The 27,146-nt window shown below is 31.9% G+C and overlaps 1 protein-coding gene and 1 long non-coding RNA gene across 6 annotated transcripts in view; both read right to left on the bottom strand.

Moving 5' to 3' along the window:
- LOC108358954 (uncharacterized) overlaps positions 1-10,549 on the bottom strand; it is a 31,309-nt gene extending 20,760 nt beyond the window's left edge. Inside the window, exons 1-2 of one of the 2 annotated variants that reach the window (XR_001846859.1) lie at positions 10,185-10,549; positions 8,382-8,994 (exon numbers count right to left, since the gene is read on the bottom strand). This is a non-coding gene — a long non-coding RNA (uncharacterized LOC108358954). The remainder of the gene's footprint in view (positions 1-8,381; positions 8,995-10,184) is intronic. The other variant, XR_001846860.1, reaches the window with a different exon arrangement.
- A 1,934-nt stretch (positions 10,550-12,483) lies between these two features.
- The window catches only part of LOC108358952 (putative uncharacterized protein DDB_G0282129), a 48,633-nt gene continuing 33,970 nt past the window's right edge, over positions 12,484-27,146 (bottom strand). For 3 of the 4 annotated variants that reach the window (XM_017610503.1, XM_017610502.1, XM_017610501.1), the window contains exon 5: positions 25,323-26,702. The gene's annotated coding sequence lies outside the window, so the exon portion shown is untranslated. Of the gene's footprint in view, positions 12,497-22,390; positions 22,397-25,322; positions 26,703-27,146 lie in introns of those variants that run through there. The other variant, XM_017610500.1, reaches the window with a different exon arrangement.

Below are 27,146 nucleotides of genomic sequence, written 5' to 3'. Positions count from 1 at the left end.
AAAAAAAAAAAAAAAAAAAAAAAAAAAAAAAAAAAAAAAAAAAAAAAAAAAAAATAACTCAAAAAATGTAATATATCTGATTGTAAAATCTAATCCAGGGGATAACTTTGTCAACTTAATTTGGTTCATAATTAAAGTGGAAAAGAGCAAAATAGCAAGAGAGTGAAATTCTAAGTAAAGACAGTGCTGTTGATGGTAACCAAATAGGGTACAAAATTTTAGTTCCTTAACATGATGAAGTTATAAAGGTAGTATTTGCTGCGCAGATCATAAACTCAAAAAAGAATATGTTTGATTATGACTTTCTTCCAAACAAGCGATATATATGTATGTACATATGTAGCTCCACAATGCAATAATCATTAAGGCATACACATATATGTATGTGCATATACATATCATACATACATACATTGTAATGATTAATAATAAGCAATGCAAATCGGGAAATATCTGAGACTAAATTTTTATTCTGGAATTTCCGCAATTCTCCGTTATTGTGTAGTATATTTCAATTAAAAATTAACAAACATTCTCATGAGTTTATGTATGTACGTATGTACCTACATTCTTAAGAGATTTAGATTAGATTAGGTGGGTAAAAGCATTTATTATGAAAACACATTCATAAATCCACACACACATACACCCCACCCCGCGTCAAATTTATAAGCGCACCACATATTTACAAGTTTTAACAATTTTATTTTTTTTTTGTTATTTAATTTTAATTTTTTTTTTTTATAAAAATATAATTCATTCCTTAAAAAAAAACCGTAAAAATTAAAGTGCAATATTTAAAACAAATCCAAGAAACTTTGGTAAAAATTTGAGGCTTCTAATTAAATGTCTAGAAAAGATTTTGAGTGTGCAGCTTTTTGATCCTTTCAATTTTCGTGTAACTTTTTTTTTGTTGACGGTGTTGCCCATTTTCTTTGCCAAATACACTTTGAGTTGGGGCATAAGTACGGTGACCAGATTTCTAGGGCCAAAAATCGGAACATTTCGAAAGTATCCAATCCGAACATACAATTTTGTTTTTAAAATAAAAAGGCTTAATATAGTTTTATTTAAAACAAAACAAAGAGAAAAAAATCAAAAATGTTTATAATTTTTTTATGAAAACATATCTTACTTCAACGAGTCAGTCTTAATAAATGTTCATCACAATTTGAAACATTTTAATTTGTATAATAAAGTGCCTGTTGATTTTTGACAAAAACAAAATTTTAACATAATGTGTATGGAAGAAAATGAGCAACACTTGCCATAAAATTTACCAAATAGTAATGGTAAGTTTTAGCTATATGAAAATTTGCACTTTGAATTGAATAGGTTACAAAACTGCATACTCAGATTGTTTCTATAAAATCTAATTAAAAAGCTTAAAATGTTGATGAATATTTGTCGAATTTTGCTGATTTTTGTACAACTGACTTACATGATCTTTGTTAGATAACGAGCCACACTTTCATAAAAAGTAGTAAACATTAAATAATCCAAAGGGGAATATTCCCTATTTATATTTTCGCCACTCTAGCTACAGCTTATGGTTTTCATACCCACGATTTTTTTGAGGGTATAAGTATTATTTTTTATAATTTCATTAATTAAATTATTAATAAGGATGCTGGCTATGTTTATGGCTCACTTAAAATTCTGCCTCGTTTGTATGAAGAATCGTTTTTGGCTCTGGCCCAGGGACAGGGAGAGTCTTAATAAATGAATAACGAAAGCACTAAAAATCGGAACTTAATGGGTACAAATATAAAAAATCGGGGCACTTATTTGTCCCGACTTATAAAAAATATTCAGCGGGATAATTTTCTCAACATCGGTACTGTCCCGCCAAAATCGGTACGAATGGTCACCGTAGGCATAAGGCCATAACAATATACATACATACATATGTAGCATCATCTCTGACGCGGCACTGTGAATAAGAAAGCCAATGGCAGCACTAATTTTCTAGCACAGTTTTACTAGCACGAGAAACTAGAAATTATAAAAATGAACTCACTAAATGGGGAAAATGTACATTTAATTGAAATACCAAACCGTGCTTCCAAATTTTCAGTGAAGCAAAACAAACAGAGATCCATTAATTGAACCAGAGATCCATCGGGATCACCTCGTTGTTGTTGCAATTGCGTGCAAAATTTGTATCCTGATCCTGATCATTGACCAAGAAAACTCAGCTTCACACGAAGGCCGGTATATAGACCAAGTCATCCACTGTTTGGGATGGGTCAAAGGTATTTGTCAGTCGTGCAAAAAGCAAAATAAACATTCACCCACCACTACCCCAAAGAATAGCCAACTAAAAATGTTGATACATACATATGTATGTAGGCAAGGCTAAGGGTGCTGCTGTTGTTGGTGCTTCTGCAGCTGTTGCTGTTACGGCTTGCGTCACTGCTTACTGAGCACGTTTTTTTGGGCATTGAACTTGAATTAGTCAGCCCGTGTATGAATGAATTGTATATACATATATTTGTATGTATGTATGGCTGTGCACATGTGAGTCGACAAATCGTAGCCACGCAGTCACTGCACGTGCCCATACATAACTAGTTACATACAAAGCACCCTGCAGGGAAAGCTACTAGTTGTGAACTAGAATTCTACCAGTTTGCGTTTCAGTGTTAGCGACTGGTATTTTTAATATTGCGATGTCCTACGAGATGTCAGTTGTCGGGCTATTCATCGGCATCTACTAGTAGAAATACTAGTAACATCATACCAGTTGATGATATAGTCTGCCAAATCATCCCCCGTGAAAAGATAAGTATGCCATTTTGCTCGGGGAAATTTTTTTTATTTTTTTATAGATTTTTTATTTCACAAATATGTATTTCTTTCCATATGTATGTTTCCGCTGCAATGGAATTACATTTTCAAATTTTTTATTTTATAATTAAATTGAAATAATTGCATTAACTTACATTGATTTAATTTGAAAAATCTCAACAACCTCCAAGCCATCTCAGAACCAGAACCGGTGTGGCAATTCAAAGGCAGATGTCGCTGAACGCTTAAGTTCTTCGAAATTGTCGAACTGGTAGGCCATTGCTTTAACACATACTAGTTAATGAACTAGTATTTTTACTGGCTGATTTGGCTTTTCACTACAAGGCATATGTATGTACATACAGGTTTGCACTCGAATACTACAACAACAAAAATAACAATTTTCGGAACCAACAAGTGCACATGCGGCATGCGAGTGTCGTACAGCAATAATAATGCCAAGAGGCTATGCTGCGCAACAATAATATATACATAGGCTACATATGCATTGACGAACAAATTTAATGCCCACATTAGGATGCCTCACGAAAAAATTTGGGCTATTTTATGACACCCACCAAAATATTTAGTCTCAATTCGGTGCTAGTAAAGCACTCTTGGAAAATTTCTTTAAAATCCCCGTATTTCAAAAAAAAAACGATTATAAATGATCGAAAAAAACCATAAAAATTATCGAAAAAATAAAAATCATGGAAACGATTATTTTTAATAAAAAAAAAATATAAATCATAAAATAACTATTATAAATTATCGTAAAAATATAAATCAAAAAGTGACGATTTTTCATTGATTTTAAGATAAAAATCCTTCATAATAACAACTAATTTCGGTCGCTGATTTTTAGTGAAAACTTGAAACTTGGTTCTTTATTAAACGGTTTTCGTTTCCCATGTACCTATCATTGAAAATATATTTCCTATTACCTTTTTATACCGCTAAGAAATAAAGCCATTCCCGTTACACGAACAACTTTTGCTTTCAAATTGTCATTTGTATGTATGTATGTATGTAGTTTGGTGGGACCTTCGAAATTGATGCAATTTTATAATATTCTTGAGCGAAGAAAACTGATTTTTAATTGTATGGAGTACCAGGCAATCTAATATTCACAAGCTCGTCTATATGTACAAATGTATATCGTCGTCGTCAATATGTGTTGTTGGTGATTTGCTGAGCGACTAGACTAACTAGCAGCTGATTGTAACTGTGACTGCGACAGCAAAATAGCAGCAGCCATACTGGTAGCAGAACGATGGCACACGAATGCCGTTATAAAAACAAAAAATCTAAGAGGAAACAGAGGTTAAAAACAAAACGCAAATTACAAACAAAAATAACAACAAATAGGTAAGCAATGCTAATAACAGCATCAGCAAATCATACAATAAGCATACATATATATGTATTTACATACGTATAGTAGACTAGTATCACGAGAGCAGGACGAAAGGGGAAAGCACATTCATGCGATCTCCCTACACGTGCACCAAAATCGAAAAGTAACATTAAATATTTAGTGCATATGTATTTATTTTACCAGCTGTAATGCTATCAATTAAGAAAAAAAGTAGATATTTCTGATATCAATATATGTATGTATAATTTCGATACAAATTAGGAGCTCTCAATCAAAATCAGTATTGGGTAATTTCGTGTTGAAGTTAATGTTGGGATTAAATATGAAATCCCATTCGTGTAAAAGTTTACCTGTACTTTATTCCAACTTTATCCTTCCACCCACTATTATTTTGATGAGCCTCAGTGAAATCTGTGTTATCAGGGATGAAGACAAAGCTTCCAAGAATACTAGAATTTTCAAACTCTGAGGCATATAAACACCTAGTGAACCCCAGGCTGAGCACAAAACTAGCTGCAGCGACTATTCCTATGTACGAAGAATGACGTTAATGGTCTGAGTAGGAGTTGATTGAATATTCAGTGCAGCTTATTTTATTTCCTCGAAAAAATGCAAAAGTAATAAATACTTCACTGCAATTAAACTTACTTGATCTCGGTAGCTCAGACAGAACCGAAACACTTGGACCGAGGAATGTACGCTTTCTTTTAATTAGAGGCTGGCAGCTCCAGAAGTATTTTCCTACTTATAAATTACATACATACATATATTGACTAAAATATACATATGTATGATTCCAGTAAGAATAAAGCTTTTTATATTTGTTATACATATTGCATACATATATTGGTCCGAGCACATCAAAAAAAGTTTTCTTTTTAATGGCAACCATACTTTGTATGGAACAAAATGCGTGACACAACAAAAAAAAAATTATGAAAATCAACACAAATTTAATGGGTTAAAAACTGCATACTTAGAAACGTTGTTGTTTTTGTAAGGTTTTATTGAATTTTTTTTTTAATTTTCTACAAAGTTTGAAATTTAGACTTATATGATTTTTGTTAAACAATAAGCTAATAAAAAAAAAATAAACATTAAACAAACGACAGAAAAATAGCGCATTCAATTTTAGTATAGTAAAGTGCAACTTTGAAGTAGCTGGGACTTATCGTTGATTTTTGGCAATTTTTCTTGACTATGTCAGTTATTTTCTTCCATAGGAAGTATGTTAGACGATTTTTTTTTATATTGAGAAAATGAACAATACCTTCGACGAAAATTGCCAAAAATCAGCGGCAAGTCTCGGCTGCATACTTCAAACTTATACTTTGTTGAAATGCTTAAAGTTGAATGGGCTACAAAACTGCACACTCAAAATATTTCTAAGAAATCTAATTATGAAGCTCGAAATTTTTACGTAAATTTCTTTATTTTTTAATGTTGTGCAAAGTGCGCAACTTGGATTTATACGGTTTTTGTTTAAGAATGAACTATATTTTTATAAACAAATAACTAAAATTAAAAAATAATAAATTAAATAGTCAAATCTGGTCAATATTTGACTATTGTAAGGTTATGGTAGATGTAAATAAATGAATAATAATTTTTTTTTAAGTTTTAAACACTGCGTTAAAACTAACCTAATACGAGTATACAACCATTTGTGTATACCTACAAAGTTTCAAATTTGTAAAAAAAAAACAAAAAAGTATATTTTGGCAGCAGGGCGTATGAGTAACACCAAATTTTATTCGTATTAAAAAGTATAAATTCACAAACATACCTTTCAAAATACATACATACATACATAGTGCAATAATGTAAATAAAATACACTCAAAATCATTAATCAAAAGCCAAGCTGTTCCCGTTAGACTATTTTTTAAAGGCGTATAAATCGGATCTAAAATGTAATGAAAGTTGGCAGGCACTCAACTTTGGGGCAGGCGATTATGTAGTTCAGCTACCGTTTATTTATATGGGCAATTTTTTTACAGGTAACTGAATAATAATAATAATATTTTGGCGCTTGTACATTTGCTATGTGTTTGGCTATAGAGTTGCTAAAAAATTATTTTAATACTTTTTTTACTTTTACGTCTTCCCTATAAAAATAAATGAAAATTTTCAAGGGTTTTTGATTTAAGTTTTGCATCTTGTAAAGTTAGCGGGTAAATGAAAAAATTTATTTCGGAGTTGTTTTAAATTAGTCTTGTAAGAAAAGAATTACTTAATTATTTTANTTTTAATACTTTTTTTACTTTTACGTCTTCCCTATAAAAATAAATGAAAATTTTCAAGGGTTTTTGATTTAAGTTTTGCATCTTGTAAAGTTAGCGGGTAAATGAAAAAACTTATTTCGGAGTTGTTTTAAATTAGTCTTGTAAGAAAAGAATTACTTAATTATTTTTCTAAAAAATATTCCTTAAATTATGCTGAGATAAAAAATTAATTTACCTAAAAAGTTGTGTACAAATCAATATGATACAAACGTAAGATATTTTTATGGGTCGTTTTTTTTATACGAATCAGTGTCTGGCTGACAAGATCGAAGTGTATTTTCATATTTCTGCAACGGAATCGAGCAAATCACTATTGGATCCGGCGTTCGCTCACAGCATTCTCACCGTACAGTTCGCAAATTTTTCAGCATCTTTTAGCAGCCTTTTCACCTTTTTTATAGAAAAAAAAGCAAACCATAGCGATTTTCATCAGATATTTCACTTACTTTCAACTCAATATATGTATATAACTTTTTGCACGAGCAACGANAACAGACTTTTACGTATGTAATGCTGTGCGTTGGGTAACCGCTTACACGCGAAGCTCATTTAACAGATTCCTTATGTGACAACTCTCAAGCAATGCCAAGTGTGCATAACAGAGCCTTGAGTCTGAAAAACATGCCTGTCACATAATATTCGCCATGTTTTTTGAGGTTAGGGCTAAACCCAGACCCGTTTAGCTGTTTCTGATGCCAAATTCTGATTCACCGCGTCAAAATACATAGAATTGCATACATATGTAGGTCTCGTTCCCAGATCCTAACTTTCTTTTGGGTGGCCCCACTGATGATTGACTCGGTTTTTCGAAACCGGTTTTTTTCGTTTTAGGCGGCTTTTTTTAATCTTTTTTTCGCCTGCAGCAGCTTACTAAGCTCAGTCTAAATCAGTACAAGTTGTCTTCATTCTCATCTAACGGCAGGCTCAGCAAAACAACAGATCGATGGGTTTGGACCATGGGGAGAGGGATGCTAGATGAGCTGATGTGAGTAGCATAAAAAGAGGTGACTAGTCTCGATGAGGCATCTTATCCAAGTTGGATTAAAAAATTTTACCTGCTACAACATCCAGAATGGAGTTGTGTCAAAGTATCGTGAGAATTGCGAAGCCACTCGGGCTCTTCGTCTGCGATAGGTGGTGTGGATCTCCTATGATGGAATTCAAGGCGTGAGAGTTGACGAAGGTGTTAATTGGTTCTCGGTAAATGGCCTGTCTACATATAATAGACTATATGTATTTGTATAGTCGGTCTGGTTCATTCCCAAGACGGTCGATTCTAAATGCTCGATTTTTTCCTAAGACTAAAAATACTCGGCTCCTTTCTGGGAACCACTCTCAATGTAAATCAATATTAATAAATAATAAATATTTATCTACTTTTATTATTAGTTATTTTATTTTATTTTACCCTGTCTACCATTTCAGACCCGCCCATACATATACATACATACATACACATGCATATATACGTATGTAATTATTTTATTAAAGGAACTGGAGATAGTTAAAATTCTTAAAGAACAAGTACATACATATCTACATATATATGTAGTATTTCAAGTAAAATCGTAATTGTAAAGCATGTTACAAGACAGTGTTTAATAATTAACATTTACATACATTTTTAAGTGTAAAACAGAAAAAAAAAATTGCTTTAATTCATTAACTTTTTAATATGTCTGAACTGAAATTGAGCCTAAATTATGGGGATAATGTGACGGAAGGAAATGCAAAAATTTATTTAATATTTTATGAATTTTTTCAACAGCTGTCCAAAAGCCGGAAGCATTTCTCAGCTGCAACTACGCTCCGCCTACCCAACCAGACAAAAATTTTATCGCACAAAACGAGTATAGCCAGTCATTTATTTAAAAATAAAAATATGCATTTTTTTTTTAAGGTCAATACTTTTTTTATCATGTTACTCACCTGTTATATTTTACTGAGATTTTTCGCAACTGTTATTGTTGTTTTTTTACTGCCTTTAAACTAATTACTTTTTTTGTTTTTGTGTTGTTTGTTTTTTTTATGGAATGTATCGCTTTGTTATTCTCGAATGCGAGTAAAATAGCAAAATATTTGCTGTATTTATTAATGTTGACGTTTGGTTGCGTCACTTGTCACTGTCACTTTTTTCCCGTTCCGTACGGGCATTAACATTTAAAAATGAAATTTCAAATCGAAATTAACAGGGCTACGAGTTTGGTTAGTGCACGTAGCTGTAATGTTTATAGTTTTATTATTTTATTTTGTTGTTTTTTATTTCACTTTATCCGCTGTTTAAATTGTTTTGCTGAATCTCTGCTTTATTGTACATACAATACATTGACATAGTGTTATTAAATAAGTTAGCTTATAATAAGTACAAACATACTAAGTATGTATGTATGTAGGAATTTGCATGTACATACATATGTACGTCTGTGTGTATGTACGCTTGTGCGTGGATTGATAAATTGGTATTTTATTTAATTACAGTTATTTTTACTTTTTTGCTTCTACCACTTAGCAGCCGCGAGATGAAACTTGAATGGTACGCTCACTAAATTCAAAACAAAAAGAATTGAAAAGAAAAATTTAAATATATACCTACATACATATGTACATATGTATGCATATATCTAGAGATATGTGTATGTATGTAGTTATGCATATGTATGTACATATGTACATATTTAGGTATGTATGTACATATGTTTTCATATTTTTAATTTTATAAATTCAGCAGAAGTGTCATTAAACCCGGAAACTTTTTTCAATAACAAAAAACACATCACCAACAATGAAATAATCAGAACAGCAGCAACAACGCTAAATGAATGACATTTTATCGTTTTCGCAAAACAAAAACAAAAGATCTTGCAAAATAAATTCATCAAAAAGTATTCTTCTGTTGTTGTTGCTTTTTTTTTATTTTTATCTTCAACGCATTTGCTGTTTAACGAATGTCAAAGCCTTTTGCGCCTTTTTATTTAAAAGGTTCTTTTTTATTTATTAATTTTTTTTAATAATTCAACTTTTTATAATTGCAAACAATAACCTAACCTTCAGCTTATTCACAATGAAATTGTTTCAATTAAATTTTAAGCCTGCATACATATGTACATATATATCAGGGATGCCAACTCCTCTGGGGCTAAGTCCCCGAAATTTCAGAAAAAAATCCCCTATTCTCGATGAAATTCCCTTAAAATTAATTTTGCTACCTATTTAAGGCACTTGAAGCTCAACATTAAATATCATTACTTATGATATAAGTATGAAATAATATAGAAAGCTAGTACGATGGCTTGGTGACGAAAACGAAACGAGAAAAGAGGGTCTCATACGAAAACGGGAAAAAATTTAGAAATGTCGCTATGCACAGTTGCAATTTCTTTAATATCCACACGGTTGCACGAGGCAATTACGTAATGTTTCAAACCCGTAGTAAAAAATTAGAGATTGTTATCAAAATTTGTAATTTATAAATGCAATTTTATCCGCAATAGGAATGTTCTAATCAAAATCATTTGAATATTGAATTCCCCAAAATTTAAAGTCATTCCCCCGGTTCCCCCGAGAAATTCAAATTCCACCAAAATCGCGGAATTCTCCCAGGGTTGGCATCACTGACACATATGTATATATATACATATATACATAGCCACATAGATATCGTACGAATTAACGCAATATGAAAGTACGTATTCATAATTCGCTGTTGTGTTTGTTTCCTTGCTTTAATCTTACACTTGTGATATGCTTTCTCACTGCATAATTATGATATGGAATTTTCCTCCCGTTCAAGTCACTTGTCTCACAAACACACACCTATAAACTCTCCGATTAACAGTTATAAATTAAATTCTCCTTCTCTTCCCCTCTACTACATTCTATGATGTTTTTTTATTGTTTTTGTTTTTCACAACTTCCGACTTCCGCCGTCGGTTAATAAATGTTGACAACCGAAGGCGTGTACCGTTAAATTCTGACTGACGCGTTCAATTTGCGCGCACAGCACTCAATACGTTCACTTCCAATTACCTCAAACTCACATTTACGATTGCCAGTCGTCGCCTCTGCTATGCTCGTTGATGCTGGCCACTTCGTTTGTAGCGTAGCCAAAGAATTTCACATAAAAACACCAACAGAATTTTTTGTAATTACGTTTTGTGCTGGTTTTTTATTGCAAGAATTGTTATTGTTTTCCGCATGGTTGCCAACACAGTATGACTGGTGTTGATAATGAAGTAAACAAATCAGCTGCTACAGGTGACAATCGGTAAAACAGTGCTCCGCTGTGTTTCATGAGTCGTATTTTGCATGCGGCCGCTGTATGACCATCTAAATAGCTACTAATGTGAGACTACATCCGATAGGAATTTAAAAGTAGCACTGCCCAGCCCACAAAAAAAGCCTGTGATTTCAATATAGGCTCGGAATTCTTCTTCTTCTTTGTCGATTTCAAAAGCGCTTAGGACCACTCGCGACTTACGTCCGTCCATTTTTTCAACGTAACCGAGCCAACGCAGCCACTGTAAGATATGCCTTAACAACTTGATGAACAAATACTATTTCAGAGATAGCCGCACTACGGATGCGTTTATAACAGTAAAATATAGAAAATAGTGAAAAATAAATCGATAGAAATCAATTTCTAAAGATTTATTTTACCTCCTCTACTGTGGTAACAGATTTAAAAGCAATCTATGTAGTTTATTTGTTGACCTGTGGTGTCGCCTTCGCTCGTTAATCCTTTTTATGTTCTGTGTCCACTACAGTTTATTTTCTTACCCGCGCAGAATGGACAGCCAATAAGAAAGTGTTGAAGTGATTTCACCCCATCATCTTCAGAATATCTGTGTTATTAAGACTTTTTAACCTCTACATATATCTGTGGTCACAAGCAATAACCGCCGACTTAAGAAAGAATGCAGTTTTATATGTTATCGTATTCTTCAACCACTATTCCACGCGTATGTGAAATCCCCATCTCGCCAGCTAGACTACTTAAAAAGTTATAGGCGACATTACAATCCAAATGTTTAAAAAGTTTTTTTCTCGAATTCAGGCTTTTTGACTTAAGCAGTTATTGCTTATGACCACAGATATGTGTAATTCGATCGGACAAGTACTTCTCGAAGCACCAAAATATCCATACGCATTCCTCGCCGTTCTTGCTCCCTCCTGTGCCAGAAAGATCTTGCGCTTCCGTACAATAGTCTAGTGTAAGTAATACATTTTACATTCTTTTCTCAATGTTAGACTGTCTAAGGCCCGAAGTGCTATTTGATTTCATCAGTGGACTCAAGGCGAAGGCTCTCATTTGAGGAAGGAGTATTTTTGTGAACATTGTATTCTGTAGTGAATAAGAGCAGCTAGATGGCCACAGTAGACGAGTGATTTGAGATGCGTATTTCCACTCGGTGGGTTGGCGACGGCTGTGGTGTAGTGGTTATAAGTGTGTATTTTCATTCCGCAGAGCCCAGTACATAAAGGTACAATCGCCGTTCGGAGTCGACGTAAAACTGTACGTCCCTCCCCTTTGTGTGCCAACATCATGCAGAGTAACATGCAAACAATTAAAAAAAAAATGGCAAGTATGTGCCACAAACTGGAGTAGAATGTCGGCCAAACATTCCAGAAAAATCGTGCCACAACACATCAAAAATGTGGTAGGCCTAATTTTTATTTTTTTTTAATAAGACCAATTGCGACTTATTGAGTTTAACGGCCTAAAATCTTTCTGAGACATGATCAACCACCGTCATTTGGCATCATTTCCTAAATGCGCATACATATAATACATTCATAATATGATCCGCTCCTCTTTAAACTGAAACATCTATCCTTGTATTTCTCACAAGTTGATTTTATTTTCATTCATTACCTACTGGAATTTTCTTTACTCGTACGATTGATTCAATTTTGTGTTATTCCTTTCTTTTCTTTCATTTCATATGAAGTTACATGATACAAATATAGTAAGGTAGAACCGCTGAGAGTCACTTTTAAGATTCTTGACGTTTCCAAACAATTTAATTTTTAAATTTACTCACAAACTCACACACACATTTTCACTTTCAATCTCAAGCAACAACAATTTCGAACAATTTCAATTTTTTATTTTCACTTTTATATGATTTTAAAATGTTGGCAAACTTCAAAAAAAAATCATGGCCGACAAATTGAGAGAACGGTTATACCTTGCTATGTTTTTATCATGTGAAGTTACTTATCACTAATTGGGTTTATTTACGCTCCCAGAAGCACTTACAATAAATTTTTGAGAGCTGTACGTCAATTTTATTTTTTTATTTTTTGACAGATCTTATTCAAAACTCTCCAGAAATTCAAAGAGGTTCACACATTGAATTAATATGAATTTATTCAGGCTATCAACCTTTGTAACACCACACTCCTTCATTCAATTGTATAACTATTTGTCAATACCTATGTAGATATTCGTAATTCTACGTAAGTATGTCCCTAATATCGAATATCATCTGAAATTACATCAGCGATTTCCTTCTTCATATCGTACGCCATTCCTATTTATTTATTTTTTTTTATTAACGTCAGCTCCTAATTGTAATTGCATTTTTTAACCAAATATTGTTCTTTCGTTTATTGCAGTTCTAGTCACTTATTCCTAGAGTTAAAGGGGTATTTATAACTTATTTCTATATATATATATATAATTATAAGTACATATATATTCTTATCAAGTTAATCGCTTTTCTTAAGTCTTTCTTTTTTGTTATAATTCTTGTTCGCTTTTTATCTTTATATCCTTTCAGTTCTGTTCCATCTATCAAAGCTTAGCTATACATAAGCCAAAGTTGGTTGTCTAATTTCCCTTATCAGGTTTTTTTTTCGTCAAATGTTAGATAATTAATTGTTCACACTTTTGCTTCGTTTGAATGAATACTTTTATGATTTTTTTTATGTAAGTATTGTATGAGTAATTTGTATAATAATTTATTTATTTTGAGTTGTTTGTAAATATGAGATTGTGTCCAGTTGAATCTACAATTTAAGGCATAGTCTCATTACTAACCATTGCTTTAATTCGACAAGAGCTAAGTTTTGAAAAAAAAAAATTATGTTTGTTCAAATGGTTAAATTCTATTAATCATACGTAAATATCAGAGACTGTAAAAAAAAATTGTTTTCAGGTTTAGAAATCAAAAAGACTGCGGGAAATAGTGGTACTCATTAGAGTTTTCTCTTATTGTATACTTTTATTATATTATTATTANGGAAATAGTGGTACTCATTAGAGTTTTCTCTTATTGTATACTTTTATTATTTTCTTCAAGAATAAAGGCCTGTCTGTAGGGATTAAGAAAAACGAAAAATTCATATAAAATGATGCAGAAGAAATGGAAAAGGAATTGTATGTATTCTATAAAAATTTCTTAAATTGGTATGCAGTTCTCACGGAAAATGCTCATACATATATTTACTTCTTCAAGAACATTTACAGCAACAGCAAAGTCGATACTTTTTCAAGCAAAAGAAATAATGAAAAATATTTCTTGTGATTTTTCTTGCGAGCTGGATTCCAGGCTTTAAGACAAAAATAAAAGGCAAAGTTGACCTGTTTTTTTTTAGCAAAAAGTAATCGGCCATTGTCGCTTTTTATTAAGAATGTTTCGGAACCTTCGCCATTTTTTCGGGTCCTTTCGGCGATTTTTTGAGATATTTCAGTTTCAAAAGTCCATTTGAAACTCGATCATGCTTTTTATGAATAATCGGTATGGTCTCTGATAACAATTATACTTTATAGTGAAAACAAAAAAGTGTTAGACTAAATACTACATCAATTTCAAGTTTTTCGAGACTAACTAATTTCCGCCCCGAATGACTCAATGCAGATCCCTTGTTGAATTAGGGGCGTGGCATCGCACATACAAGCTTAAATTTTCATAATGCAAGCATAACAAACAAACAAATGACCACGTGTGGTTTTTTTTTTAAATATTCGTAATATTTTTCCAGCTAATTTTTTTGTTATTTTTATTTGAAAATATCGTCTAAGCTTTAACCGAAACCGTGTAAATCACAGTTTCAAACTTTATACAAAATTTAAGAAAATTCCCCAAATTTTCATCACAATTTTTATTCTGAATTTTTAGAAATTTTTTGGGTATGCAGTTTTTAAGCCCATACAACCCATAGCCCATATACAATTCTAGTCTATTAAAGTGCAAGTTTCAGGATTCAGGATAAAAAGCTGAAATTTTGATGAAAATTTTGCATTGTGAACAACGACAAAGCAAATCTCGGGTAAAATGGCAGAAAATATAAACAAAAACGTATTTTGTAAAGAGACTACGCCAACAAATACTATATTTCCCACACACCATAAGCACTAACACCACTAATCTATGTAGAATGATTAAGGACCGAATAGAAATATATATTTGATAATTACACTCTGCAACAAAATGAGACGAATAGAAAGAGACACGAATGCGGTATGCCAATTATGAAAGCGGAAGAGGAAGAGGCCACCTGCCGTGTTGTCCCTAAACGTTAAAATTTTTTTTCAGCGTATTGAAGTTATCCTATTTTGGTATCAAGTTGATGTAAATCATTTGAAAAATTTCTTGTAAAACTACATTCAGCATTAATATTGTCTTTAAAGGTCTACAGTAAAATTGAATGACGCATTTTAACCCACTATTTGTCACCCGTGGTGTTGTTGTTGTTGTTATTGTAGCGGCACTACTAAGCCCCGCCTAATTCGGTTCATCCTTCAATTATTGTCGTCAAGCTCAACGAACGGTAGGTCCAGGAAACGGGCAGTTTCAATAGGGCTGGACCAAAGGGAGAGGGGTGTTAGTTGAGTGGGATAGAGTTGGCATGTGAAGAGGTGGTTGGTGTCGTGTGGGGATTCTCCACATGCCGGACACTCGTTGGGGACATCGGGATCGAGCCTGGACAGGTAGCTGTTGAGTCAACTACACTATTCAGCCCGTAACTAGGCGGGGGTAACGCGGGTCTCTTTTGGCAATCGAAGCTCCGTTTCTGCTAGAGGCGGTGATTGGACTCCGATCACGGCATTCATAGACTGGGAGTCATGGTAGGTGGTGAACGACTGCCTATGTATGCCGTTGATCGCTCGTCGGTACGTCGTCTTCGTCGCCAGTGATTGGTCGATATAAGTCTGGACCGCGTCCTTATAAATGAATAGGTGCCCCCTGACATCCCTGAGCAAGGATCTGTTAGGGTGTTTACTTCTGTGGCACTCCACCAGACAGCTGGTTCTACGTACCAGAATGACTCGGGCTGTTGTTTCGGTGACCTAACCCCGTTTAGATCGGCGAACCCCATCACCCGTGCGGGTCGTTTTAAGCTCTGTTTGGATAAAATCTAGGATTAATTGAAATTTCCCCCTTCCTGATGATCCGAAATTTGGTACGCACCTTTAGTGCTGACGACAACAACGAGAATACGAAACTAGAGAGATATTTCATTCAACATGCCTAAAAATTTAGTCCAATTCAATTTGTAGCATCTTTCATCCTTTGCACTAATTTTAATTGGAAATTATGTTATTAAGGCGAAAGACGACGAGACAAATGCATTGAAATGCATTTTATAAGAGCGTTGAAAGAACTTGCTGTAATTAATTTTGTAATTTCTTTTCTTTAGCTGTTGATTCTATGAAATCACATTTAATTAACAACCTTGTATTAACAACTTTTATTTTGGCCTGGTACATTTTTTACAACCGCCTCAATATGGGTCTCAAATGAAAGCGCTTGACCATTAGAATACAGTGGATTATGAGAAAATTTCAAATCCAAGATAGCCGCCACCACAAAATGGAGGATTACAATTTTTACAAGCCTATTTTAAGTTCTCGATGAACTAGAGAATAGCATTGAAACTTCAAACCTGGCTCAGAAGCCGATCAAGGTGCAATATGAAAGATGAATTAATCCGCTAGGTGGCGCAGACGTCGAGATACTTGAAAACCCCATATTTATGAACCATATAAAATGTATATTACTTACATGAAAAGGAATAACTCTACAAAAAAATTTCCCGATAGGTGGCACAGGAATCGAGATATTTAAAAAATCATTATTTATGATCAGATTTATTTCATATTTAGAACCTATAATACTTAAATGAAAAAAATAACTCAGACAAATTTAAAACTAATTAAACTAACTAGTAAAATCTTGTCTTAAAAATTTTGTTACGATTACTTGTTTTTCAATCCCCTCAATATGGGTAACAAATACAAGTTCTTCACAAATACATCGAACACAGTACGTTTTAGAAAACAAATCCCTTCTCCGAAATAGTTTCCCGAACAAAATGGCGGATCATAGAGCTTAGAAAGGCAATACATTAAAACTAAGTTGACGAATCTAAGTTGACAAAGTTATTTCTTTTGATTAGATACCTAGTTAAAATAATCATCCACAGAAATCATAAAAAATAACCAAATGAAAAACAGTTAATTTATTGTAATTTTTTCACAATCAATTTATTGGCTTTACTTAAAGTGTTGTATATTTAGTAATATCACTTTATATTCTACTTGAGTGTATGTATGTATGTGTGTGTTTTTTTTTATCTATGTAAGTGTACTTTTCTTTGATATAAATATGTTTTTATTNTGTGTGTTTTTTTTTATCTATGTAAGTGTACTTTTCTTTGATATAAATATTTTTTTTATATTAATGCGTATATGTTGTATGTATGTAAACGATATTATTTGTATAGAAATTTTCGATATTGTTTAATATGTATGTATGTATGTCATGCGATGAGAACGAAATCAAGTGATCCTCTGGGTAAAGTTCCATTTAACATGTAATGGAAGGCAATTATTTTAGTTTTAACAATTTTTTTTTTTACTTTATAACTTTTATACATAAGTCAGAGGATAAACTGATAACAGAGAGTTTACAATCGCAACTCGGAAAGAATGGCATAGTACATAAAACGTTTTCAAAGTCGAATACAACTGAAACTCCACCCATGCCGATATTTAGCACAGAAGAAAATATCAAACGAATTACTGTTAACTGCAAATTGACATTAAGTTTGTTCATCTTAAAATTAGCCAGTAACTTGCCAACAACTCTCCAATAACTTAATTTCGGAGTTACAGTAACAGTTGATAAATTTTATATTTAAATAGGTTTATTTTGTGAATTTCAACTATAAAAACCCCACAATTTTGTTATTAGTTTCAATTGCACCCAGCGACATGCGATCAGCTGTTGTGCGTTGGGTAACCGCTTACACACAAAGCTGATTTAACAGATTCCTTATGTGACAACTCTCGTACAATGCCAAGTATGCATAACTGAGCCTTTACTGGCAAATTGTTACAAATTAAAAATTTTTATTGGAAATTTTATTGAAAAATTTTTAGCTTCCCCTCGAAAAAAACTGCCATTTTGCTCTCTCAATTTCCCCTATGATCCGTATTTGTATTATGTAAATAAAACCCAAATTTTGAATTTTTTAATTCAGAGCGCGATATTTCTTCTTTTAAATTTCAATAGCCTAAATCTAATAAATTTATTATGAGCAATATTTTTTTTGCCAAACCGTTCGCTTCGCCAATTACATTCGCTTCGCAAGTGATAAGACTCAGAGAACTGGGTATATGGAAAAAAGAAAGGTCACGCGTAGCAGTATACTTTCTCATTTGGCGCCTAATATGACACTGTCTACCGATTACAAACAACCTGAAGTAGAACTTCTAAGGGCCGTCGAGAGCCTACTGTGACGGGGATCTTGATATATCCAGCTGCAAACATCATCTGGACACCGATGGCTCCAAAATGAAGCGCGGATTTGGAGCAGGCGTTTTCTATAAATCCTTGAGACTACGAAGATCAACCAATTTTTTGGGCAACGCCACTGAAATTAAAATAAAGAGCAACTATATCTTAAAGCTATAAAGTTGAAGATAGTAAGTAAGACTTGAGTGTAAATAAGATGAAGAAACAAATCGAAATTTCCGCAGCAACCATAAAAATGCAGTTTGCAACTCAGTTGCCATCTCTAATACCATTTTAGCCACTGGCAACCCAACTGAAGTTCGGTTGGCATCCGTAGCCGATCCATAAATCAACCAATTTCCAGAGATAAAAAGTGCATAAAAAGTGAGCTTAAGCTCAGATTAAGTTTTTTCACTGATCGAGTGAGCGCTCAAGTTCAAGAATTTGTACTGGAAATCAAGCCGGAGCTTAAGCTCACTTTTTATGCATGAGGCCTTAAGTAATTACATCTCGTTACTTGGACACATATGTATGCCGGCATGTGTATGTATTATTTCACATTTTTGTTTCTTTATAGAATTACTAAAACCTTGATAAGACATTAAAGTTTTGAATTTGCGAATTTCTTTTAAGCGCTTCTATATTTGAAGTTCATAAGTACTTTTCCTTGTACTCCAGCAATTGTACCAAATAGTGTTGGGAAGTATCGAGTACTTTTGACGATCGAGTTCTTTGATATCCTCTTCAGGATCGGGTATTTTTGACAGCACTGAGTACGTTCTTTAAATACCCAGCCAGCAAAAAGGGGATGAAAGGCAGATCTTTGTCCGTTTACCGATTCTATTTTCGAATACTTTGACGATCCTTTTTCACACTAAATTGTGCGGCAGAAACGTACAGACTAGTACCGAAAATTGTTTTGAAACGTTTTCGGCTGTTTTTCTGAAATTCTTCTGATTGAATTTTTCGTTCAATACGCTTTCCTTCTGCACTTCACAGATGCTTTTTCACGGTTCGAAAAAATAAATTAAGGGAGCGTCTGACGGCATTCGAACCTAGCACCTTCTGAAAGCAAAGAAATAGTGGCAGGCGCGTCTGCCCCCTCACCCACTGCCGACTACGTATACATTTTATCAAATGTTCAGTTCGAATAAATCAAATACAATTATTGCTTTCAAAGAACGTTTTTCGAACGTTTTCCGGATGCGAAAATAAATGATAATTCGTCGCTGGAATAATGAAATAGTGTAACATGAAATGTATAGTTTTGAGAAAAACGCAATGGAAGTTTTTATAAACCATTACAAACGATACAAATACAATTTCGTTTTTCGGGAATAAATTAGTGAGCCAAAGAGATATTTAAGAAAACTAAAGATTTTTCTAATAGATTAAAGGATTGTCTATCCAATGGTGCAATTATCGAATAATAGTGTATGTGGCATTTACACTGTTTCTTTATTCGAGCGACGAATTTTAGTCGTTTTCTGTTCATTCCGGATACGGAAATTGTACGAAACCGCACTGTCGGCAAAATTTACGTTGCTCTGCTGATTGGGTATTTACATGTTGGTAACATTTCAATGCTTTGGACATATGCCAATTGATAAAAAAAAGAGGAAATTTGACGGATCAAACTAATAAATAGGGGAAAAACCCGCTCATTTTATTTCAATCGATTCGAATCGAGTTTTATTCGCTACTTTTAAAAATGAAGCACTGTCGATTCTTTTGAGAATCGAGATCTGAGTACTTTTGGTATCGATACAGCCCAACACTAGTATGAAGATAAATTTTGAAGTTACTTGGGATCGTTTTTTCGATTAAGAGAACAATATACATACTTAAGTACATGTATTTATTTAAATTGAAAAAATTACGGCACAGCATTTGACAAGGGATGACAAAAATTAATTCCAAACTCAACAACTTCTCAGCCTATCGGAAGAAGCCACTAATACCAACAAAGATAACATAAAAATAATTAAAACCACAAAAAAATTAATATTAATCTACTCCAAAAAGAAATCTGTGATTGAAAAATGAAAGCTTAATGAAACACAGATTATGCCTAGTTTATCCTCTGACTTACATAAGGCCGCTTTTTCAGTTAGCTCAAAAAATTAACCTGCCCTGCAAATATATTTTTTGAGAACAAAATTTGTGTTTTGAAATATGGCTTTTAGCTTTTAATTTAGGTTAAATTACCCTTGCATTTTGCTCACGTTTCACTACCTATACTACATTTTTTTTTTTTTTTGTAGTTTATTGCCAACGCAATTACAAATGCGGTGTTATAATTTTGATTGATTTTATTGATGATTTTTCTTTTCGCTCTCTAATTTTTTTTTTTACATTCCATGTATTCAAATTTTTATTTTGTAATATCTTTACCACTGGCTCCTTGCTTTCCATATGCCCCCCAAAACTTTTGAATGAGTGTGTGTACATTTTTTTACGGTATTTATATTTATATGTTTTGTATTTTCATTTTATTTTTATTTTTTTATTTTAATATACTCAAATGTTAAGGCTTTTCCTTTATTGCTAAAACTTTAGATTTTTTTGTAATTTGGCTTATCAACTAGTTTCTTCATTTTCACTTTCGCTTTTGTTCTCCTCCCCTTAAATTTATATCATCATTAAATTAATTTTAATTATTTATTCATTCAATATACACATTTACTTAAATTATTTAATATTTTTAGTATTGTATTTTGCATTTTCGCTTTGTTTTTTTTCTTATTTTTGTTAAAAAATAATTGTTTGTTTCTTTCATTATTGGTTGGTATAACGCAGTCTTTACGGCAAAAAAGAAAAGCAAAACTATTTGATTACAAATATTTAATGTATTCCCTTTTCAGTTATTACTATTTTTCTTTTTTTTTAATAATTACTAGAGTTTTGTTTCTGTCAAAGAAAAAAACATTTAATTTAACAAACGAATTTAAATAAATAAAGCTAGATTTGTAAGACAACAGAAAATTAATAACGTTTGTAATAAAGTAAAAAATAATTATTTTTTCTTGCAAAATAAGTTTTTTTTTCACATTAAACTTATATTTAGCATTGAAAAAGTCAAAAACTCCTAAATTTTAATTTTTCAACTTCCTTTTTTGTTGTGTTTTTTTTTTCGAAATCTATAATTTTTTTGTTCATAGATACATTCAAATGCATGTATGTATGTACTCCTATATTTTATTATATTTTATATGTTTACATTTTAAGGCAGTTATTTCATTCCTTAATAATCGTTATTTGATTATGCAATACAGTTAATTAACTCTGTATTTATGTTGTTTTCTAGCGAAAAGCATTTACTGACAGTCGGGTGTTTGTTTTTTGAGTGAGGAATAGCAAAGTACACAAATCACTCGGCAAATTTCTCATCTTTTTCCTCAATTAAGTGTTGAAACCAAGCGAGTTGAAGTCTGAAGAAAGCTTTTAACGCAACAAAAGAAGCCGCATGCAGTTAATCTAGACAAGCTGTTATATGAGAAACTGTGTTGGCGGTTAGCCTTGCCAGATTTTCGTTTTTTTTTTTTTTGTTTTAAATAAGTGAATGCTAAAATTTCTTGTTGCTTCCCTCGTTCCTTCAACTCGTCTAAACACTTGTAAAAAATATGTGGAGCAGCATTCAAAATTATCATTAAGCTATCTGCATTAAATTTTTCTAAAACTAAAGTTATACAAAATTTTGATATTTTGGTGCTTATCATTTCCAAGGAATAAGAAAAAAATTGAAATAAGCTGCCTTTACGCATTTTCGAATACAAAATTTTCGAACGCAAAAATGAAAACTCGCGCGCATTGTACATGATTATAAGGTTGATTTTCTATTTTTTTTTGTTTTTAGTATATCGACTACGGCGGCTAGCAGAAATAAAAGAATTTCATAATTGAATAAAAATGTTGAGGTGCAAAATTTTTAGAATAACGAATGAAAATAGACCTCGGAAATCAGGTGATCTCGGCTGCTCGGCTAATTATTGACACCCAGCTGATGCATTACAACAGTTCCGTTCGACAATAAAATTAGCCGTGACCAACCGGCAATAAAATCAAAGCGAATATTTAAAAGTGCTCTCTTAAACACAAAATGAAAATCAAAAAAAAAATCCAGAATATTTTCCAGAAATTCATAGAAATTTAAATTGCAGTGATGAAAGGAATAATAAATATAGTTCAAAAAACTAAAAACTCGCTTTTATAATTTCGATTGGTACTGTCATCAGGTATGAAACTAATGGAAATCGCCGCATCCTTTTAGGCGCATCAATATTACATAGTTACAGCCCAAGCTAATAAAAGCGAGGTAAAAAAGAAACCGGCCGTTCAATATTTGCCAGAAACATTCCTCAAATATAAATTAGTACAAACTGCTCTAAAAGGCAAAATTTTACGAGACTCAATTTAGTTTATTAACAAAACATTCAAACATATGCTTTTAGGTGGTTATAAGTTTTCGTGAAGAATTTTCTTCCAAGCCGAACTTTCACTTCAATTCTCACTTTTTTGTTTGCTGCCAATTTTTTTGAGTTTTCGAACACTGTTTTGTCATAATTTGTAATAACTATGAAAAAATTTTATTGAAGATGGCACAAACCCGTAAGCTGTTTGTCTAGAAGCAAACCGAGGGCTTATATTCGATACCCTCTGCACTTTTCACAAAAATGAGATTCTGATACAAAAATCCACCTAAGACTGACATAACTGTCATCGGTGTTATTAATGCAAAGCCAGAATTAAAATCAGTGAAGATAGGTAAGTCCCAAATGGGTTCTAACATCACAATATAGTTTTTGTGACAATCGCAGATAGAGTGTATGGAATATAAGCCCTGGAAACGCTACAAAGGTTGACACGAAAACTTGCTCCAAGAATTCAGCAAAACTCTCTTTTGTTATCAAACAAGCTTTCACATACATATCGAGCCCTAACCGCCAAAATAACGTAAGCGACATTTTTTTCAAAATTTTATTTTTGATGCAGAAATGCATCTAGATGCTCTAGGAATATTTCTGCATCAAAATGAAAATTTTTAAAAAAATGTCGCTTACGTTATTTTGGCGGTTAGGGCTCGATATGTATTGATAAATTTGTACAATGCTCGCGAGTATTTATTTTACAAACGGTAGACTTTGCACATTATTATTTCTTTAGGATAGCACATATTTTTTTTATATTTACATTTCATGATGCTTGCCAAACAGTTGCATTGATTTTTAACAATTTTGCATATTTTTTATTGCTGCAATTTTTTACAGTTTTCGCTCTTGCACTTCACTTTGTTGTTCTCTTGTTTTATACGTTTTTAAATAGATGTATGCGTATGTACATATGTACATATTGTCACCGGAAATGCAAAAAGACATAACAAACACCGTCACTGAAATGCAAAAAGTCGTAACTTATAGTAAATTCAAAATTAACTTTTTGATTGATATGATGGAATTCATCGAATTAGAAATCCCTACATCGTTTTATAAAAAAAAAAGTTATTAGTCACGACTTTAACTATTACAGTGACGATGTTTGTTACGTAATTTCTCATTTCAGGTGACGATATGCATGTACATACATACAAATTAATAATTTAATTTCTTTATGATTCGAGTAATTCTTTCATTCTATGTATGTCTTCACTCAAGATTTTGGTTTTCTGTTGGTGAAATTTTTTTTTTTTTTGTATTAATTTTTTTCTTTACAACTAAATTTGTTTAGTTTTCATATGTATTTTTAGTATATGTATGTATTTATGTATTTTTATATGTAGTATGTGTCATTCTCATATGTATAAGTTGTTAGTATGTAAATATACATATGCATATGCAATTGTGTACATGTGTGATTGTATTTGTGTATTTTTTATGTGTTGTTATACATATTTATGTATAATATGTAGGTATGTATTTTGTTTGCTTTAATTTTTATAGTTTAATTACCAACACTTAAAATGGTCTTACGTGGAACTAATGTAATGTAACATTTGCAAAAAATATTAAAAATTAGTAAGTATATAATTATCAAAGTAACTTCAAAGAATAATGCACTTTAAGTTAAATATGATATTTTTTCGGTAGCAATGCATTTAAAAATAAAAAAAACTGCAAACGCGCATACATACAAATGTACAAGTATGTACGTATGTATATCGACTCATGTACATACATGTCTATGTACGTATGTATGCAAACACATTTTAAAATTAAATTAACGAATGATTGCTTTTTTTAGCTAATACGATTTTTTTTTTTTAATTATTCAATTAACTAATTATTTCATTAAAATTGTTTATAAGCTGAAAACTTCTAAATACATAAAGACTTACATATACATATATGAAGAGGAACAAAACGTATAATTCCTAAAATTGTATTAGCAAATAGTGCAAAAATATTTGATTTGATACAAGGCATTAGCAAACAAGTGCATCTCCACCGAAGCTCTCACAACTACTCCCTCGCTTCCAGTGGCTTCTTACCAGCAATTTTATTCATGCGATTATTGCTTGCTTTTCAAAGAGAAAGAATTGTTTTACGTATAGACATATTTAGGTATTTGGCTAGGCAAATATGGAGTAGGCGACTACATTTAACAGCACGATTTACTGGCCATTAAAAATATATATACACTTTTGTGTTTCTACAAGCCGCGACTTTTTGTTGTTATACAGCACGCCAATGTAAGGGAACTAGCTTCATTAAAAAAAGCAAAATTTAATTAATTTTGTTAAACTGTACCACAGAAAAAGCAATACTTGCCAATTAAAATTTCTTTCCTGGTCGAATATTACGAGCGGAAATTATGATCTCGTCCGCTATCAATAACATCAAGGTAGTTTAACATGGTAAACGAAGATGCTGATCGGAATTACACTACAGCGACGTGCAAATCATCAGCGTCAGCCAAGGAAATATAATGTTGAAATAACTGAGGCAGCGTCGCTTTGACGTACGCACCCTTCTTTCGTCGACGACCGTGCAATTACCATAGTCTATTTAAAATTTGTTTGCTGTTAAATTTTGGCTTTTAGTCTACGCATTCTTTCAGTAAGAAACCCAATGGCAAACACATGTTTTAAGATTCTCATATAATGCCTTGAGTGTTAGCGACTTCTTACTTGCATACAGCTCGTTGCTGCTAAAGAGTTAGTTACGTATTTTTTTTTTTTTTTAATTTTAAACCTTTAAATTGTTTTAGTGATTATATGTTCATAATACAATATGTATAACAAATACAATGTATGTTTGTTTGTTTGTGTGTATGCTACCATTTTTTAGTCTATATTTTTTTGTTTGTTTGCGTATCGTATTTGCTTTTAGTTTGTAGGTAATTGGTTTAAGTGTGACCAGATAAGTGAAGATATACTCGTATTCTATATATGTATGTATATAAATTAGTACTTTAAATTCCGTCTTCTTTTGCAAAGTACATGATTGCATTTTCTTTTGCTCGCTTGTTTGTTTATTTTTTTTTTTTATATATAAATTACATATCTTATTTAAATAGTTTTTAGTTGTTAGTTATGCCAGTTTGGCTATTGGCTATTGGCTGTTAGCATAACAGATTTGACTGTCCTCTTTGATTGCCTTTCTAAGTATGAAAGTAATAATGATTGTTACATTATTTAAATTATATTACTAAATTAAATATAAGTATGTGTGTGTATGTATGTATGCATGTAGGTCCAAGCATTTCTTCATTCATTAATTGATTGATGATTCAAAATAATTGAATTAATTAATATAATTAAGTATAACTCAAATCGATTCAATAAATAATATATTTGCATTTATAATGTCCATTTATTTAAATAAATAAATCGAAATTTCTATACAGAAGCTTTCTTTTCTATGTTTTATACATACATATGTAAGCATAGACATTATAGCGTTAACATGTAATTGAAATCCAAATGACTTCATGCTAAACGTTTTAGTAAATAAAGTGATTTGATTCATTAATAAATTATGATAGAATTTAAAATTCTTTAAAGTGAATATGTAAGTCAATTATACGTGTAGGTATGAAAATGTGTATATATAGTACATGTATGTTTGTTGCGGTGGTTTTTTGTTTCTCTTATGAACGCAATATTTGTATGTATGTATGTATGCATATCGGATATGAACAGAGCAATAATTCTTACAATATTTAAATTAAGTGAAGAGCGGGAAAGCCTTTTTCATCAAAACAAAAAACTTATTTGAGAAATCTTAAAACTAAAAAATTTACTCCCAAAATTATTTTTTTCATACGATTATGTATGCCAGTATTGCTAATTATCATATCATATCATAATTATACATAAAATTGTATATTTCTGCTTGAATTGTTGTAACACAGTTGTTATTTAGTGTTTTTTTTTTAGTATTGGTATTTGCTGCATTCTTGGAGTGATCCATTTAATTTAAATGTTTCGCCGCAATTTTGCATAATCTGATGTTATAGATTGACATTGTAGCAAATAACGTTGTAACTAAGCACTGGAAGCTAAAAATACCTGTGAAAGAAGGTAAAAAATCAACGGTAAGTCCTAGGTGCTTTAAACTTGCAAATATTACACTAAATTAATGGGCTTTTATATTATATATATATATTTATGTATTTGAATATTTATTTAAAAAGTAACGTAAAACCATTTTTTTATTAAACAAAAATTTAGATAGAGGACTGAAATTTGACACGATCTAATAAATGTACACATGTATGTACATGAATGCGTTAAGGCGGATTCAATTTTTGAAAATGTTAAATCAAAGTTATTTTTAGTTTTTCAAATACAAAAGACGTACCGACAAATCTTCGTGACGCTTTTTTTCAAAAAGCTCTCTCTGTTTGTTATATATGATATCTTCACTTTTATTATTTTGAGCAAGATATACCGATAATTCTTGCTTTTTTTAAGTTTGCTCAATTTTTTTTTTAGCAAAAAATAATCGGTTTC

Source organism: Rhagoletis zephyria, unplaced genomic scaffold, assembly GCF_001687245.7.
Source record: "Rhagoletis zephyria isolate East Lansing unplaced genomic scaffold, Rhagoletis_zephyria_1.1 Rzeph_scaffold_00317, whole genome shotgun sequence".
Lineage (NCBI taxonomy): Eukaryota > Metazoa > Arthropoda > Insecta > Diptera > Tephritidae > Rhagoletis > Rhagoletis zephyria.
Note: the sequence above shows the minus strand (reverse complement) of the source record. Positions and strands in the feature narration are given on the sequence as shown.